At 38.2% G+C, this 18,135-nt stretch overlaps 1 protein-coding gene across 1 annotated transcript in view; it reads right to left on the bottom strand.

Annotated features, from left to right (window-relative positions):
- The window catches only part of NSMCE2 (non-SMC element 2, MMS21 homolog (S. cerevisiae)), a 131,677-nt gene that overhangs the window by 49,560 nt on the left and 63,982 nt on the right, over positions 1-18,135 (bottom strand). The gene's annotated exons all lie outside the window — the stretch shown is intronic.

Genomic DNA, 18,135 nt, shown 5'->3' with positions numbered 1-18,135 from the left:
AAAGAGTGCAGGCTTTTAAAGCAAAGAAGTGAGACACAGGCACTGCAAGGAAGGAGTATGAAATAGGGCTCAAAACAGTGAAATCCCCACGGTTGGCACACTGCTTGACAGGAGTAGGTAGCTGCATGTAACATACATGCAGAATCTTAAAAAAATATTAGTAAAAGGGAAAAATTCCTGCTTAAATTGACCACACTGATAACTACAAGACCACAAACATAAGTTTTAAGAATACTGAAGCTGGGTGAAGTCCCGCAGTGACCACAGGTACAGGCCTAGCCCATATATTTTGCATTCAGTGTTTCTGGTCAAACTTTGAATTAATTGATGGTATGTTCAAACTTGATACCAGCTCTTCAAGTTTGTCAGTATTTCTTTTGATGTTTGCTTAAAAGACTTATTTCTGAACATAAAATTTACACATCTCATCCACCAATGGCAAGCCATTTGTATATTTATTTTCAAACCTCAACAGAATATTGTACTTTTGCTAGATTTTGAAGAAAGAGCATTCAAATAGCTTCCAGGTCAGCTCTTGAACACTAACTGAGAAGTAAAAAGACTGTCAATGTCAATGGTTACAACAGGATCTGTGGAAACATCATTGTCAAAGTCAATGGTTACAAAAGGATTCCTGCAAGCAATGCCTAACCAGTTAGAATATGCAATTTTTAAAAAAAGAATTGCACTAACATCTCTTTGCTATGTTTACGGTTGTCAGGTTTCATTTAAATATTCATTTTCACCTGAAATAATGCTGAAACCAAACATTTAACCAAACGTGTATGGAACTTTTGGAAGAAGTTCACTAGAGTAGGGATGACATTCGTCTCAGTAATTATGACATGCATGAAATCTAGGCATATTTTATGATGGTTTTAAGTGCTTGCTGTGGCACATATTTCCTGTAGTGCCTCATAAGCCTTAGTCCATGCAATATGCAAGGTTTTCCAGATTAAACTCTACTGCCACATATATGAAACATCCCTTATTTAATTATTGTTTATGAATTAATTTCTATAAGGGCATTACGTTTTGGTGTTACAACACTACCATCAAATTAAAGAGAACTGCCTTGAAAAGAGCAGAACACAATGCATTATTTAAATTTAGATCTTTCGCTCAAGTCTTTGGTTGTTTATTTTAAAGACAGTATTTTAAACTTCTTTTTTCTTTTTCTTTTTTTGCCTAATGACTGTTTTTCTATTTTAAGTCTTAAACAATCCGTTCCATGAACCACCTGGAAAAATGTGTGGAAAAACAGCTGAAAAACATCCTTTCATTTTAATTCCTGGAAAAAATGTGACAGTCATTATCTATGATGACACCTTTGTATTTACAAAAAGTTAATTTAAATATCATGTTGATCTCATCTTCCCCCTCCAAGCAATACTGAACAATTCATTACTTTGCTTGTAATAGATGAAACGTTGTTATTTCTTATTGCAATAATGAAGACAGCATAAAAATCACAGCAGGAAGTATCACCTGGTAAAGCTGCAATGACATTTTATATAAAAAATCCTTTTCTATTCTCTATTCTTGGACCAGACCAGCACTCCAGAGCTCTGGCTAAATACTCAACCGCAGTTTCATGAGCCACTCTCAAAGGCTGACTGACCCAAAGAGATAGAATCAGGGATTATATTACTCAGCCACACATCCTAATGAGAAACTTTCCCATTCCTGTACCCGCAGCCACTGAGAGGTTGGCTCACAGGCACACACCTTCCTATGCATCATCCAGGCAGGTCAATGGATCGTGCAGATGGTCTGAGAGTACCAATGTGGAGAAGCCAGGGAATGCTGCAGTGCCTTATGTTTCAACATGGAGATGTTCTGTGCTTTTATGCAACTGCTTCTAAGGAGGTTAAGGAGCTGTAATTAGCATACATCACCTCTCTGTCAGTGCAGCTAATCAGGCTGAACAATCCCAAGCGTCTCCACTCCTGAGCAGTCCTGCTTCTTGCAATGGAATTTTCAAGCTCTTTCTGGCTAGTTGCTTATACTGCTTTCAGACTCGCTGGCACCACAAAGCTTCCTTTTGGTGTGGAAATCGGGGCGGGGGGGAGACTCACTATGGAAGTGACCTTTTCTCTCTGCTAGGAATCTCATTACAGCTATGGATTCTTCCAAGGACTATTGGTACTAAAAATACAGACCACTTTCAAGCTACTGTTATACATTCAATTTCATTCTCACTTAATTTCAGGGCTAATTCATGGCCTTGGTCTATGCTGTAAAGTCAACAGCTGTTTGAAAGCAAAGTATTCTAGGTGTCATGGACAGCATCATGCTGCCAGCTGCCAGCACAGCTGTAGCCCAGACTCAGAGCATCCAAACAGCAGAGGTGATGTGATCTGCTGGTGAGCTGGGCTATTAGGTGCTCGAATCTACTTGCACCTGATCAGATCACACCACATGACTGACAGCCTGGGGTCAGGCTGGCAGCCTCAAGCTTCCTCAAGGAGACCATCTCCCAGAGTCAGACCTAAGTCTGACTGAGCACACACCCAACATAAACAATGTGGATGATGGGCAAGTCTGTAGCTGAGAATGGGCTTAACAGCTAGTATTCAGTTATCTTCAATAGGCATTTACTCAAACTTCAGAATCTACTTACCATTCACTTAAGGCCTGCTCAGGTCTGAAATTGATGTTCACACATCACAGACAGGGATAATCTAAGATCCAACTGTTTTTATCTAACTAGCTGCTCATTCCTGGTTATGGCTAGGGCTGTTGGGCTTCTCTCTACTTGGCCTTCCTGGGACCAGCAGTAAAATATTCTCCATTTCAGGTCTGGCCTTTTCAGCTTGCACTCTCAGGTTGCTGGATACTGTCTTCACTTATCAGCTGCAGAGTAATTTTTCACTGAAGTTATTTTGAAGATTACAGAACTGTTTTATACTATGAAGTAAGAGCGTACTTGTGGTAGAGTCCTTCATGTTATTAAAATTCAAACTCCAAAATAAGCCAATATGTAGGGAATGTCATGATCACAAAATAAATCGTAGCAGTCAGGAATTACATCATATTTAGATTCCTTCTTATAGCCTTCTTATAACATATCATGTCAACATGAGTTTGTTTGCTTTGTAGCTACTTTTCAACCAAATGATTTTTAAAAATCAGGGCTTCGTAAGTTCACCTTGAAAAAAATTCCCACTTATAAACAACAATTCTGCTAAGCTAGTATGTTAGAAGGATGATTTCTAAGTTGATGCGCTAGTAAAACATACTTTTAATGACAGTCTCTTAATATTAGAAATTATTTTTACAATTAACTGTCTTGCCAATGTAAATGCAAACCTTAGCAGAGCTACACAGTGTTAAAATTAATAAAAAGGCAGAAAACATAAAAGCTTATGAATATTTCACTAGGGGACACAGTTTCAAAATGTCAAGGAAAGCATTTGCTATGTAGAACTAGGGCACTGCACTATATCCTCATTCAGTTTTTATGTTGAAAAAAAACCCCAAAAAACAAACCAGCAATCTCCCTTCTTTATTGAAAGGTCACTGTAATGCAATAGGACACAGTAAGCAGTTGTGAAATTAAGCCCTCCAGAACCTGGTTGCAGCTTTGGAATGTGACCATTGTTGTGCAATGGAGTTTGTCACCATCATATGAAAAACCCATTGGGAAACAAATCTTTTGTTTACCTGCTCGTCACAGATAGCCATCGACTGATTCACATTCTGTAGTATTTTACTAAGGTCCAAAGACAATACCTGAACTGCAAACATCATCTTTTCCTTAAACATTCTATTGAAGCATTTTTTGAATAAGCTTCATACATACAGAATGTTGAGTTTTTTGTATACCTTATATAGAAGGTATGTCAACAGGTTCACAGCTTATTAAAGAGTTCTCAGTTCCTGCTATCTATTTTTACCTGCTCAAAAAAATACTATAGTGATGCTGTGATAAGATTATCCAGTGTAATATTAATCATGCTGATGTCTCAAGCTGAGGCTTGACCTCTGCTCAGGAGGAACACGCAGGAAAAGCAAATTAACCCCCGCGCAGAAACATCCGTATAAGCAGAATTACGAGCACATTGTTCTAATTACAATCTTCTTTCTCTGGAATTCTGGAGAATCTGAGGGTACATCTACATAGGTAGTGTAAACAGAACTCCTTCGCCCATTCCCTTGGGTGAACTGATGGAGACCTAGTGCTGATTCAGAATTTGCATAGCCGCATTTGCATGGCACTGAACTGGATAGATGAAGAGACAAGGAAGGCAGAGGAACTCTACATGTCTGTACATGTCTGTAGACGCTCATCTCGAACTGCAGACTTTTCCTGATATACAGAGGGCAAGATAATAAAGATGGCAGTAAAATTTCTCAATCTGGGAGCTGAAGAGATATTCCAGGTTTATCTGTAAACTAAAAATATGGCTTCAGATTTAGATTCCTAAATGTGGATTTAGGAAAATAACTTTGTAATGTGCAGTGTTGCTGCAGAAAGTTAGCTTGCAGTAACTTAACTTTCTCAACTGGCAGTTGACTGAAATGCACAAGCTACTTATTATACCTTAAAGTAGGAGTTTCTAAGTTGCTTATTGAAAAGCATGTCTCTTCACTCCCTTAGTCTTCAGTGACGTGACTCCCCCAAGACTAAGGACCCTAATGGCCTGGAAGATATTTTCAATTGCAAGCAGCTGTTTGCAGTTTCAGGTCTGTAGTTAATCTCAGAGCAAGTATGTCCACTAATACTCTACAAAACCACCTGCCACCTTATGTATAAAAGGCTTGCCATAGATTTTAAGTTTGGAAAAAAAACCCCCAAAAAACAGATGCAGTGAAATCTGTTAGACTAACGGCTTTTGAAAAAAGAAAATAATTTGGCAGATGTTAGAAATGAGCAATTTAACATTCAGTCTCCTCTTCTGAAAAGGTGACAGTGATTAACAGTCAGTCCAATGATGCTACTGGATCTTGTATGACTATGTTTGTGAATCAAACTCAGACAAACTGCAGCAAAAAGGGCTATTTTTAAGATTAAGCCTCATGGGACAGCCTTAGTCATAAGGTTGCTTCTATAAGGGCACAGTCACAAAAAAGAAAGGTTTTTTTTCTGGCCATCTGTAGCTCATGCTGTGCAAGTATTACACTTAATGGTAAATTTGCTTAGTAGTAAGTATATTATTCAAAACTCACGGGGAATAAAGAATTATATCCTAAGCATCCCATCCATTATATATGCAAAACAGTTCCTCAAATTAGGTGTAACTGATAAAATCAATTTTCAAGTGGGAAAAAAAAACCCTCCATTCTGCTGTTGAAAGCACCTGAGAACACAATTTGTCACTCCAAATTTCCTATCACTTTTTTATTGACAACTCACAGACATAATGATTCCTATAGTGCACCTCAAGCACAATTCCAGACCCAGGAAAAGAACGCAGCAAGATGAACATCCTCACTGCCTGTGGTGGTGAAGTGGATATGAATTCTTTCAGCACTGTGCATGATTTACAGCTGTGCATATCGTGCTCTGTTTGTCCCATCATATGAAAATATTAAAGAAAATTATATTGGATTTTTAACTGGAACAGAAAGTGATTGGAGAACTGAGAGTCTTCATCTGCCATTTTAGGATGCACATGTAACAGGGTGTTGGTTTCAGTTCGACAGTGTTTCTTATGTATTTATGGAAAACAATTAATACTTTGTAACGAATTTCACATTCAGCACTGGACTGTCCTGCTGCTCCTGTGTGCCTAATCCAGAGCTCAGCACATGGTTTTCTCTTCTGTCCTAAAGAGAAAGACCCCACGTCACTGCCCATAATCTCTGTGTCAGTGTGTGTGAATGTGCACACAGAAACACACACATGAATGAGGGGAATCATTTGCTGTAGCTTAATAGAGGTATTACTTACACAACGTGTATAGAGATGCCCAAGAGATATCCTGCCTTAGGCAGCTCCAATCTTTCTGATGATCCTCAGAGCAGAAAAACCTCCTACACAGAGCTGTCTTTTAAAAGACAGTCTTACTCCTAACACCCATTCTCATGTCTATATTCTGCATAACATGTCTGGAGGTGTGGCTGAGGTACAGCCTATGCAGTAGCTAGGAAGAGATTGCTAAAGAGCATAAAACATAAGTAACTGCTGAAATAATTTTAATCACAGTGATTTGGGGGCCACTGTCAGAGAGGTAATACAGAAAAAAATCAAAACCATGTCTTACTTTCTACTTTTTGATGTAACACAATAATTTTCTTTATTCTAGGTCTAGAAAAATAACATGGTATCATTTTTTAATACAATTGTTAGTCAAGAAAACTTAGAGAAAAAATTATTTTAACCTTATTTTGGTTAGCTGAACAATTTTAAATTTTAAACAGAAGAAGTCTGTCTCTTCAGTGCAGTTCTGTGCTGACATAATGTGCACATCAGGACAATGCATAGGATGCCACAGTTAACCTTAATTAATCACTCTTACTTCTCTCTTGAGTCATCACAATGAGATTTTTAATAGGGAAACCAAATAAAGAGAAATTTTTGAAGTTGGTGTTCTAACAGATCAGATAGAGAAAATGCTTTAGCTTATAAAGATCCTGCAACAGCATGTATTATTATATGTACAGATAAATGTACCCTACAGTCTCTGTTTCCATCATCTGTAGCCAAAGGAAGAGATTACATAGCAAGCTTTCTAACCGTACCCAGGTACACAGGACTTTACTTTTGTAGATGTTTTGAACTTACATTATTAATACTTTAATTTGATTTATGGCACCTCCCTTAAAGTCAGACAGAAAAGGCTGTATGCTGATAGCAGAAGATTTCAATTATCACAGTAATATTATAAGTAGAATAAAAAATATGGAAAATATGAAAGGAATTCATTACTCATTGTTCTAAGAAATGGCTTCATGTTAGAAATGACATTTAGCTGGAACGAAAATGTTAGCATACTGAGGAGTGACATTCGGCCCTGCCAGTGTATTTCAGGAGATCATCACATGGTTGCCTCAGCAAGTTGCCTTTGGTTTCAACCCTCTCTCATTACCCCTTCCCATCTGACTGAAATCAGCTGATCTTTTATAGGCATTCCCACCGGCAGCCAGCAAGCTACTCGCTGTCAGATACCAAGCACCATATTTAGGGTGTGCCTTTTAAATACAACCAATAGGAACCCAGTTGCCTCGCTTTGTCTGCCCCTTCTGAGTTGACTGCCTTCCCATCATAAAACTTTTGCCAACCAAAGAGAAAATGGTCTCAATCTACAGGCTTAGCTTTCTGATTCCATGTATGGCTTTGCCAAAAAAGCAATTATTTATTTTTTTTTTTAGTTATTATAAAATGTTTACAGCATATCTCACATAATCTGGATCATACGTAATTAACTTTTAACATCCATGCAATCATTTTGTTATTGCAGCTAAAAAGTAATTCTCAGAATACAGCTCTTCCAGAATCTCCAAGAAAAATATTCTTTGTTTCACCATTTTCTGATTCATTCGACTTTGGAAGCAAAATAAACACATTGCTGTGTTTAATATAGTTGCACAAGAGAATTCACAAGAATGAAATGTGTTCAAAGTTCCTAGAAAAAAATGTAGCAATGCAGGCTGCCAACTTGTTCAATGTCAAGCTCTAGGCACTATAGCAGGACTAGCAGTAAATGACTCATAGTGAGTCACGCTTTAGCTATTTTTGCTTTTAAAGTAATGCCAGGCACTGTGTTAATATTCAACCCAGAGTAAATTTAGCAATGTAAGAAAACAAGTGTTTCCATGGTTGCTCCTTCACAATGTTTATGGTATATACACAGCCATTAGGCACAGGAATTAAGCCAAATGAAGAATATGGAAATGTTCCTCTTTCATTTACAACTGAATTTTGCTACATTGGGTTTGATGACTCACTCAGCTACTAGATTTTCCACCTCTCACAGAAATGTAAAGCTATAGCTAGCACACCACCAACCATACTGGTAGTGGTCAATAGCCACTACTTTCCTCTACATTATGGGTTGAGCTGGAAGCACATGGGCATGTGAGTAACTCAAAAGCATGTTTAAGTGAACCAAAGAGTTTATCAAGATAATGAAGTTACTGGGTTTCTTTTTCAGGACAAAACAAGACTGACATGAAGGCCTCACTAGTGAAACTAAGTACATCAGCCACGGGCAACACGTTCTTTGACACTTCTAAGGAGGAGCTGGCAGGAAGGAAAGCTGAAGAGGAGCACTGAAGGGAGGAAGGAGGTTGTGGCATCACGTGAAAAGGGAAAGCAGCTGCAGAAAAACGAGGAAGGTTGCTGATTCAGGCTGGGGAGCAGTTGGGTAAAATGAGAGAAGTGGTAAAGAAAGTACGACAGAGCTGGAAAATATCTGTCCATGACATAGCTGTGATGTGACAAAACTCATATGCAGGCGTCCCTTCAATGGAGCTGCACAGACGTGTTTTCCTAGGTGAGCAGGTATTTGTGAAATTGAGGAACATGAGCCCAACTGTGTAGACATCTGACATGGCATAACAAAGCTCTGCTGGAGAACAGACAGAGAGAATTTAACCTGGCTTGTAGGGGAAAAAAACCCACACAAAATGAAAAACCCAAAGCAATGGCTGCTGCAGCAAAGATGAGGTGAATGGCTTGCTTTGCCCACACTAATGATTACATATGATTGCTTGTTAAACCTTTTTGTTCACACTTTCCTACAGTGATTTATTCAATAATCTTAAATTGCAGTAATTACTATTTTTACTATAGAGGCTGATAAAGCAATGAGGAAGCTTTTACATTTTTTCACCTCAAAGCCTTTCTGCATGAAGTCTTCTTCCATGCTGTGATATGCAGGGCTTTTTTCCCCCATGTTTTCCTATCTGATTATAAACTAGCCACTCACTTTATACTGGAATTTTATAGAGATCCTGATGAACAGCCTTCCTGGAAAGACTTCTTTTGATTTCGTTAAGTCTTGGATTGACCCATAAACCTTCAAATAGGAATGAGGGAGAATTTTTAGTCTGGATCAGGTCCAAAGAACTGAAGCAAACTACAGACACTAAAGCCCCAAATTATTAAAAATCCTGTTCAGTGGCCTCCTAACCCTGAAGGCATCTTAGTCTGGTAAGTCCCTTCCAGCTTCTCCAAGGATCTGAAGTTCTGACTTCTGTTCTTACCCAGAGCTGCCCCAGCCTGAGTAACAAGGAGTACATTGTTTGTCCTGCGACCTCACTGGCTCTTGAAAGCAGGCACAGCTCCATCCAAGTGGAAGAAGAGAAAGTGGCAACGGAGAGGTAGGGACCGAGTTGCTCATCCCTTGCTAAGTGAGTTATCTGCTGGAATACACAGTCACGCACTCTCTTTGCATCCTTCCTAGCCCTGTCCGCTTCCAGCGGCACAGGCAGCAAATTTGGGTTGAACCGACGGGCCGAAGGGTGCCCTCTGCAGACCAGCCTTCTGCCGAGGGCTGCTTCAAAGCCTATGAGCAGCTGTATGACATCAGATGTTTTAAGGTCCACTCCACCCAGCAGTCTTACTCTGGTGATGAATAATAGCGAATATAGAGAGTACAATGCAGGGAAAACCTATGGTAAAGTTTTCCTGGTATTTTTGCTCAACCTCCAGTAATCTCAGCAGGGGCATTTGGAGGATCCAGAGTGGAGTCTAAAGTGTCAGCTTCCCCAAAAAGGGATTTTTCTTCCATGCTCATTTGTGAATTTATTTTGCATCACTTCCTGGGCAACTGCTGTAGACATAATGTTTTGATATAAAACATAAGCACTCTCACCATCACTCCACTAACTGCTCCTCTCCTCATGAGGTATTTTTGGTTCCTGCTGGAACACCTGTTAAGCCACTTGCCTTTAATCCTGAGACTATTCACAGCAAGTCTGGTAACACAACAAACCTGCATCAATATTTGAGATGGTAAGACAGGACAAAGCTATTCACACTTGTAAAGTCAGATACTGTGTCTCAAATGAGAGCTAATAACAGCTGAAAGATGACAACTTAAACCACTCTTCAGTTGTGACAGAACATCTCTGTGCTCCAAACCTGTTCCAGAGTAAGTGCAAATGCCATCAAAGGTGTTTGACTTCATTGACTTTGTGCTAATGGTGACTGAAAGCAACATCTTAGGTTACCCCCTGGAGACAGTACACACAATTACCAATTCACCTCCCTGACAACATCAGTAATCATCTGAGCACCTGAAATTCCCAAATCCACAGATTAAAGCCATAGTCCAGTTCCTCTTCAGCTCTGTAATATAAGCACATGTGTTCAGTCTCACAGAAGAAGCCCCGATTCATTCCCTTTGTGTTACTTTATAGTTTGCACATTTTTAGTCATCTTCTGCCAAACTGTGATTGATGTACAGATGGAAAGCAGGCCATGCTGGCCGAACAGATGTGTCACTGAACAAAGCTGCTCCCATAGACGTGCTCTAACACTCCTTGTGGGAGCCAAGGCACTTTGCTGGACTCGGATGTCCAGTCTGAGGTCCACAAACATACAAGATGGGTTTTGCAGTCCTTTAGCACTTCTCCAGCTTTCTTCCTACATTTCAGCTCCCCTTATTTAACAGTTTTAGCATACTGTGAAGATCTCCAGTAACTTCAATGACATAAAATTCAAGTTGGAAAGAAATCATCCTGTACTGTTAGGGTATTGCTGCCTAAGGCTTTTGAGAGAGAAATGAAACAATATGGATATAAAAAATCATGGTAAGCAGCCAATGCACATGAACTTCTGATAAGGAATGACAGGATGTTTATTAATCTTGCTACACGTTACTAGTTTGCATGTTACTGTCTGCAGGAATAAGCCAGGGAAATTCCATTGATTTCAGAAGCTATACTGATGCTTACCAAACCAAGACCTAGCTCAGCCTGCAGCTCTTCTCAGAGACACTTAAAAAAGCTACATGGCAAATAATTTCGGGAACCATAAAAACACCAAATGTTTTCCTTTCTCTGAACTGGAGTACTCTGAAGTTATCATGCAGTGTGATAGGCAGTGATGGATTATTATTTAGTCAACATTATCTCAGATCTATTTCCCTGTTCTTCCTCAAATTATTTATCTGCTGGCACACAACTTGGAGCACAGTCCTACCTGATGTAGTATTCCTTTAATCCCTGTGCACACTGATGGCACAAAGCCCCACATATAAATGATTAAAATTAACATACAGAAAGAGTAAAAAAACAACCACTATCCCTCCAGGAGTAAGAAAAACACTTAAGTAACAGAAAAAAAATGAGTAAATAAAACAAAAAGTCCCAAGTTTAATGTTCCATTGAGCTGTATTTTCCTCCTTCCTCTCCAATATCCTAACTTCAAAATGAGAACACCTCAACTGAAAAACTGTGAGACTCTGATGTTTCCCTTTCTCCTTTCTTTGCTTTCTTCTCCCAGGACTGTTCTTCACCTGTTTTCCTGTGATCACAACTGAAGTTTAAGCTGTAAGCTCATGTCACAAGAATGAAATTCCTCCATCCTCTAATCTTTTTAATTTGTCTGAATAGCATACAAAAGACATAATAACTAGTAAAATTGTACTGAGCTGGCAGAGACAGTCCTTGCATTTTCACTCCTCAGATTTTTACAAGAAAAGTATTATGCATTATTATACCATGAAAGAAGGGAATGAAAACTCTTAGTGAAATTGGTCATATGTTTTTTTTTTACCAGAAAGCAAATCTTCCATGTGGCATAATCCATTTATTGAAGTTTTCAGAATCTCAGAGACAGACAAGCTTTAACACCTATCTCTGTGCTTCTACTCATCTCAATTTTATAAAACATTTCTGACGAGTTCAAATATGGTCACAAGACATGAGATTTTATAAGTTTCCATGTTGCAAAATGGACTGCCATAGAGTCAAGAAATCCAGGAACTAACTGGATTGAATGAAACAGCATTGCGGAAGAACATCTATATGAGCTAAGCTGCAATGCTGGCACAAGAACTGATGAATAGAAGCACAGCTATAAGGTTTGTCATCACTCTTGCAATAGAAGTAAAAGGGGAAAAAAATGTATTTTAAGACTGCACTTTATTAGATAACGTGATTGACTGCAACATCAAGAGAATGGAATCAGCATCCAGAAGCTCCCTTCCTGACCTACCCTTTTATTATAAACAGTAAAAATGCCATGCTAGTGGCCATCAATGTGCTCACTTAAGAGAGAATTATCCTATGACAGATGAATAAATTTCCCAAAGTATTACACCTAAGTGTATAATAATAATAAAAAAAATCTATTTCTTGCAACACTCCATTGCCTTTCTAGCTTTATATACTGAGTGCTGATCTGAAATCAGGCTGATATAAAAGCAAGAATGATATCTTGTAAAGACTTTTGCAATGGAATAAAATGTAGATCTTTTTAAAAAATACATGTATAGAGCAGATAGGTGACACAAAAAGAGATAAAAAGAGTTTACCCCCCAGTATTCACTTATTGGAAGGGCAGATTCCTGTAACAGGAGACCTCTACATCTGATGCTCTTTCTGATTTAGATACCTCCCTCAGCTGAGTGCCTTTACCCCAGGGCTAAAGGGTCAGGGTCTCTCAGCATTTCCTTCTGCAGATGTTTACATTTTTATATATAGTTATATACACATTGAATAGAGAGAAGGAAACTGATTGCAGAGCTACACGTCAATAACCAAGTAGGCCCAAAGTCAAGTTCTGTTTTTAGTTCACTGAGACTGAAACCCAGGTCTCCTACACTGTAGGTTACTCACAATGGAGAAGGGCTGTTTGAGGGGGTGGACTGATTCCTCTTTCATTTTAACTATGAATTCCACGTCAGAGCTCTAAATGCCAAAGCAAGAAACTTCTTATTTTGATCAATCACATTAGAAAGGCAATTGTTTAATCAAATAAACCCTGACCAGATTCACTGGCAATTGATGTTTTTCATTAAACCACCAAGAGAATTGTTATTAATGCAAGCTTCTGCTTGCTATCTTATCAACACACCTAATTTTTGACCTTGGAAAATTGTCCCAGGTAGCAAACATGAAGTTCTGACAGTTCATTCTAGAGTTGGTCCTTCTTTGCAAACCTTCAAGGACACTAGCTATGATGGTAATTTTGTGATTTGGCTATTCATCTTAGGTGCTGTATAGCTCCCATTGCTACAGTTTTTTGAGCACCCGTTTATCTAGTTTGTCTCTCTAGCTTGCTTCTCTTTCCAATAACTCTGTGAAACAGAAGGTTTGTATGTTGGGCCTTTGAAATGAACAAAAATAATTACAAAAAACAATTATGAGGTTTGAGTGCCACAAGTGGGGCAGTTGAGTCCTTTGCAGCTGAGAGTGGGCATGGCTGCTCAGCTCCATATGGTACTAGCCTGGAGCAGCACAGATCTGAGCCAGTCCATATTGATTAGTTTCTCCTTGCACAGTCCACAAACACAATACACACACAGCTGAATTTCAAATACAGGTGTAAGGTTCAGACCCACAAAGATTTCAGGCACCTAACTCGCAGTGATTAGTTCTGAACCAAAATGACTTGATCTAATACAAGAAGACTGTAACAAAGCAAAGAACTAATCTGAGGTTTCCTAAACTTTAAGTGACCTTTCAAAATGCTAGATCATCTTTCATTCCCTTACTAGTCAAGGGCTGCCTATAAGGAATTTTACATAAATTTAAAGTGCATATCCCACACACACCACTGAACTGTCACAACACCAATCCCACTTTCAGTTAGAATTTTCAACTTCTGTGCTGAAGCTGCCTTCCCGTAGTTACTCAGTCAGGGGATTCTAAATTATTACTTTATATTTAAAAATACAAAGAAAAACACTGTAATGTTATTTTTTCAGCTGAACTTCTGACAACACATCTAAGTATAAAGATGGAAATAGACCAACTAAGAAGTTAGCTACAACTGAAGAAAAACTCAGATCTGCAAATCAGTCATGTCACCCCACACAAGTAACTTCAAGAATTTACTCAAGTTTCATTTCTTTTACATGGTGAGGAATAAAATTAACTTGCCTACCTCAGTGTAATGTTGTGAGGACTAATTGGATGAAACTTCTCAAGCATTAGACTACACAGTGTCTTGTTGCAGCTTGTTTTCTTATCCTACTAAAAGCAAATAAAAGACTTCAGTCTTTCCTGGAATCTCCAGATAGACTGCTTTATGAATTTAAAGATAATACCTTTCACAGTGCCATTTTTTCTACCCCAAACTGCCTTTAAAATAACACCTTTGTACGTAATTATTTCTCAGCATGTGTATATACCACCAGGGAATTATGGTGTCTATTTGAACATTAAATATTAAATTTAAAACCTTGTCCTTTAAAAATATTTGCTTATTGATAACAATTATAAATCTGTCCTAACAAAATGTTAACTCATGATACATACTTTTTCCTTTCAAAGCCCCTGAGACTTTTTTTCAGTAGAGAGGGCAAGAAAGAGCTTTACAACTATAGCATTGATACTTTCCAAACTACAATACAATTACTAGTTCCCTATGACAAAGCTTAACTATTACTGCATCGGAAAATTATTTGATCCCCATCAAAAAATACTGTCTTTCCTGCATTTGCCAAATTCACTCCTTAAATTGTTTGGCATAAGAAGCAATATTGTCATTCACTGAAATTTTCACACTTTTTATGAAATGACTACTGAAGCAGGCATCTGTTGGGTGTTGGTACAGACCATAGCTATCAAGGATTCCAAAGTGCATGTTATCAGATGCTATAAAAGGGCTATGAAACCTGTCATCCTTTGTGCACTGAATGTGAAACTAAATAACCTTCAGCAAATACAGCAGTGGCAGCTAGGGTCACAGGAGTAGAGATTGTATCTTCTGATTAGCTCTTTTTACAGAGTTATCAGAAATTCAAACTGATACATAGACATGAAAGACAGATCTAACTTTCATTTAGTAAAGGCAAAATTCTCTGTGCCAGAAGATGCCTTTGATATATATATATATACACTGGCATGAAATAAAAAGACTTGGTAATACAACTTTAATCAGAAGGTGGGATTTTAAATTTACAGAAGATACAAAATGCAAAGTTACAATTCCACCAGTAATCATGACTTTGTTCCTATGGGCTCAGTCCTGCAAGGTTCTGTACTGTGGTTGCACTCCAATAAGGAAGTGAAACATGCCAGCAATCTCACTCGTTTCAAAGGATCTATTCATGCAATTCAATTTAAGCAACTTGCTTAAGCATTTCACTTCATCAAAAGAAGAGATCACTAAGCAGTCTACACATCCAGGACCCCTAAGTATAAGGAGAGCATCAGTCATGTGAGGTTAAGGTCATAAAAATGTTTCCTTACAAACCATGCATGCAATCATTTTGAATTTTTTTATATTACCAAATTTAGTTCATATCACTCCAAGTGCTCAATTACTTGGAAAATATAATGTAACCATTTTGAAGTACAAGAAATGGTATAAAGCAAACAAATTTTAAAACCCCCAAATTAATCAACACTTATTTTCTACTGCTTACATTCTAAGTAGCTTTGAGTAGAAAAATGAAAATGTTTTCCATTAAAAATAAGAAGTGAGAATTTTGAAATGTAAGATAGTTCTGAAAACAGACTTGAGAAGAATCACTTGCTGTTCACACAAAACCTGTCTGACAGTGTTTTGACACATATCATCAGAGGTGGAGATTTTGCATCATTTTGCACAAATTCCAGCTAAAGTATCTGCATATGAAAGTCTCACAGATTGAGGGAAAAAGCCTGCAAACTGTCTGAAAGATGAGCAGAACAGAAACTGCTCTGAGGCATGATATCCTCACTGCCACAGAGATGCACTTACCAATCTCATTTCTGCACCTTAACTGCTGCTAATCTCCAAAGCTAAGAAAGTCTCCTTCCCCCAGAACTGCCTAGAGAAGAGGATGGTCTGAATGTGATGCAGCTCCATTGTCCTCCCTGAGTATTAGAGCTACCTACCCTGCTGCATGTCATTTGTCAGGTAGCAGGGAACAACCATGCAGCTCCCTTTCATCACTGCGGCAGCGAATATGAAGAGATCAGCTTTGTTAATTTTCTGCTAAAATAAGGTTGTATTTAACTGCTTCATATGATCACACTCTGCACTCTATATAAAAAGTGTTGAGAAGTTTTTCTCCTTCAAATCCTAGTTAATTTCTAAGTAGCAAGACAATGTGAGAATACAAAATTTCTTTGTCCAGCCGTTCTAGAACACAAAATTTCAAACCCTGCATAAAAGATATGTAATGATTAAGGGTAACTCATCCCAGAACGCAAATCATTTTAGTACACACCCCATCTTCTCCTCTGAAAGAGAAAAGGCTGAGACAAAATACAACTCCAGGAAAGCCTTTCTGAGAAAACTTGGCTGGACCTTGTGCATTTTATCTGATTTAGCAATAAAACCAAACCCCAGGAAAAAGCTAAAAATTAGACCATACTGTATATTAGTGACTGAAACAGACCAGGAGTCATGGACTATAAGTTGTGCCCAAGCCTGGCAAGACCAATAGTTGAAACAAAATATTAACCAGGTAGCTGTAGATGAAGTTATCAATAGACATAATTCACAGCAAGCAGTTTTCAAGTGTGTCCCAACATCTGCAAACACATTATAATATGCTGTATTCTGGGACTAGATTTGTAGGACTCATGAATGATGAGTTCAGCATGGCTGCCAAATACTGAACAGGGTGACCTTAATGGTCTTCTTACAAGAGAAAAAATAATATCATATACACAGTGTGCTATAGGGTAAATCACCAGCTTATCAAAGGCAGTAGATGTCTTTAAAATATTTTATTAATCTTCAGCTAATTTAGCTTCTCACAAAGATGTTAAGACCAGAGGCCCTGATCCTATAAAAATGTAGGTATCTGTCATTTTTAAGCTTGTGAATAAGTTTATGATATGAAATTACATGAGTTTTCTTAAAGGCCGGGTATGAGTGAGAAAAACACACAAAAGGAGAGAGGAAGAATAAGGGTAATGGCAAGATCACCTAACTACAACAAGTACAGAAACTGGACAGTCTTACTGGTTCCAGGTCACTGTATCATAAAGAAGCAAATCTACACATGACTATAAACAAAGTCAACTGATCTTCAGTCATGCATTATTACTCAAGAAGTCCTAGGAGCCTTACTAGTAGAAGAGACTTTTGAAGAGGACAGTAAAGTAGGGAACTGACTTCATGGCTGGTCAGCAGATTATTTAGGCAGAAGACACAATACTGATGCAAGTTTAAGGCAGAAGAATTGTGCCTGTTTTGAAAAATTTAACTTTGATTTTGGCACCTGTTTTCTGTTTGCAGACCCGAGTCATGCAAATCAAAAGAAGGTGGGTTGCACCAGGGTCTCAGTGAATACACATTCATTACATTGCATCCAAACTTTCCATGCAACTTTTTAAATTGTATTAAATGCTGCAACAGGAGCAAATGTGATGGATTTACCTCATCCAAAGCATCATGAATGCTACAAAACCCAAGCTGACAATAGTTCCTGTACTGGATACAGCAGTAACATCATCATGCATTTCATTTTGGGCACAGGATAACCTCTGTGCACAACCAAAACAGAAGTTCAAGTGGATAGAAGACAAATTTGAATATCAGGCAGTAGTAACAGAACGATGCCCTAATTTTATATATATATATATATATATGTATGTATTTATTTTTTTAAATAGTAACTCTTATAGTGCTTATTTACTTTGGGTTTCTCTCAACAGGTCTGGTAGTTAGAACTCAGTCCCACAGCCTGAGCTGAATGCACTACTAGGGCATACGCCCCTTCCTAAGGCAACTACAGGATAGAAAGTGAATCCAAAGTCAGTTATCAAGATTTTATCTTCTCAGTTACAAACACTTGGAAATTAGGAATTACAACATAACGGTGGGCCAGTAATAATTTTATAGTTATGTAGGGAGTGAAAATTACACCGTTTTGTGGTCTGCAACTTGGTATGTTCATTCTTAGAGTATTGCCAAGAGCTCTGTTAAACTCAGAGATCAGTGCTAATCCAAACTCTTAAAAATCTTAAAGATGGGAAACAAATACATTAAGCCCTCAAGCTCTAATACTAAGGAGGGAGTCTTGAGAAACCAGATCTAAAATTCACCTTGTCAAGCATGTCCTCACACTTCAT

The sequence above is a fragment of the Chaetura pelagica genome, unplaced genomic scaffold, assembly GCF_000747805.2.
Source record: "Chaetura pelagica isolate M959 unplaced genomic scaffold, ChaPel_1.0 scaffold1, whole genome shotgun sequence".
Taxonomy (NCBI): Eukaryota; Metazoa; Chordata; class Aves; order Apodiformes; family Apodidae; genus Chaetura; species Chaetura pelagica.
This window is presented reverse-complemented; position numbering and strand designations above follow the sequence as displayed.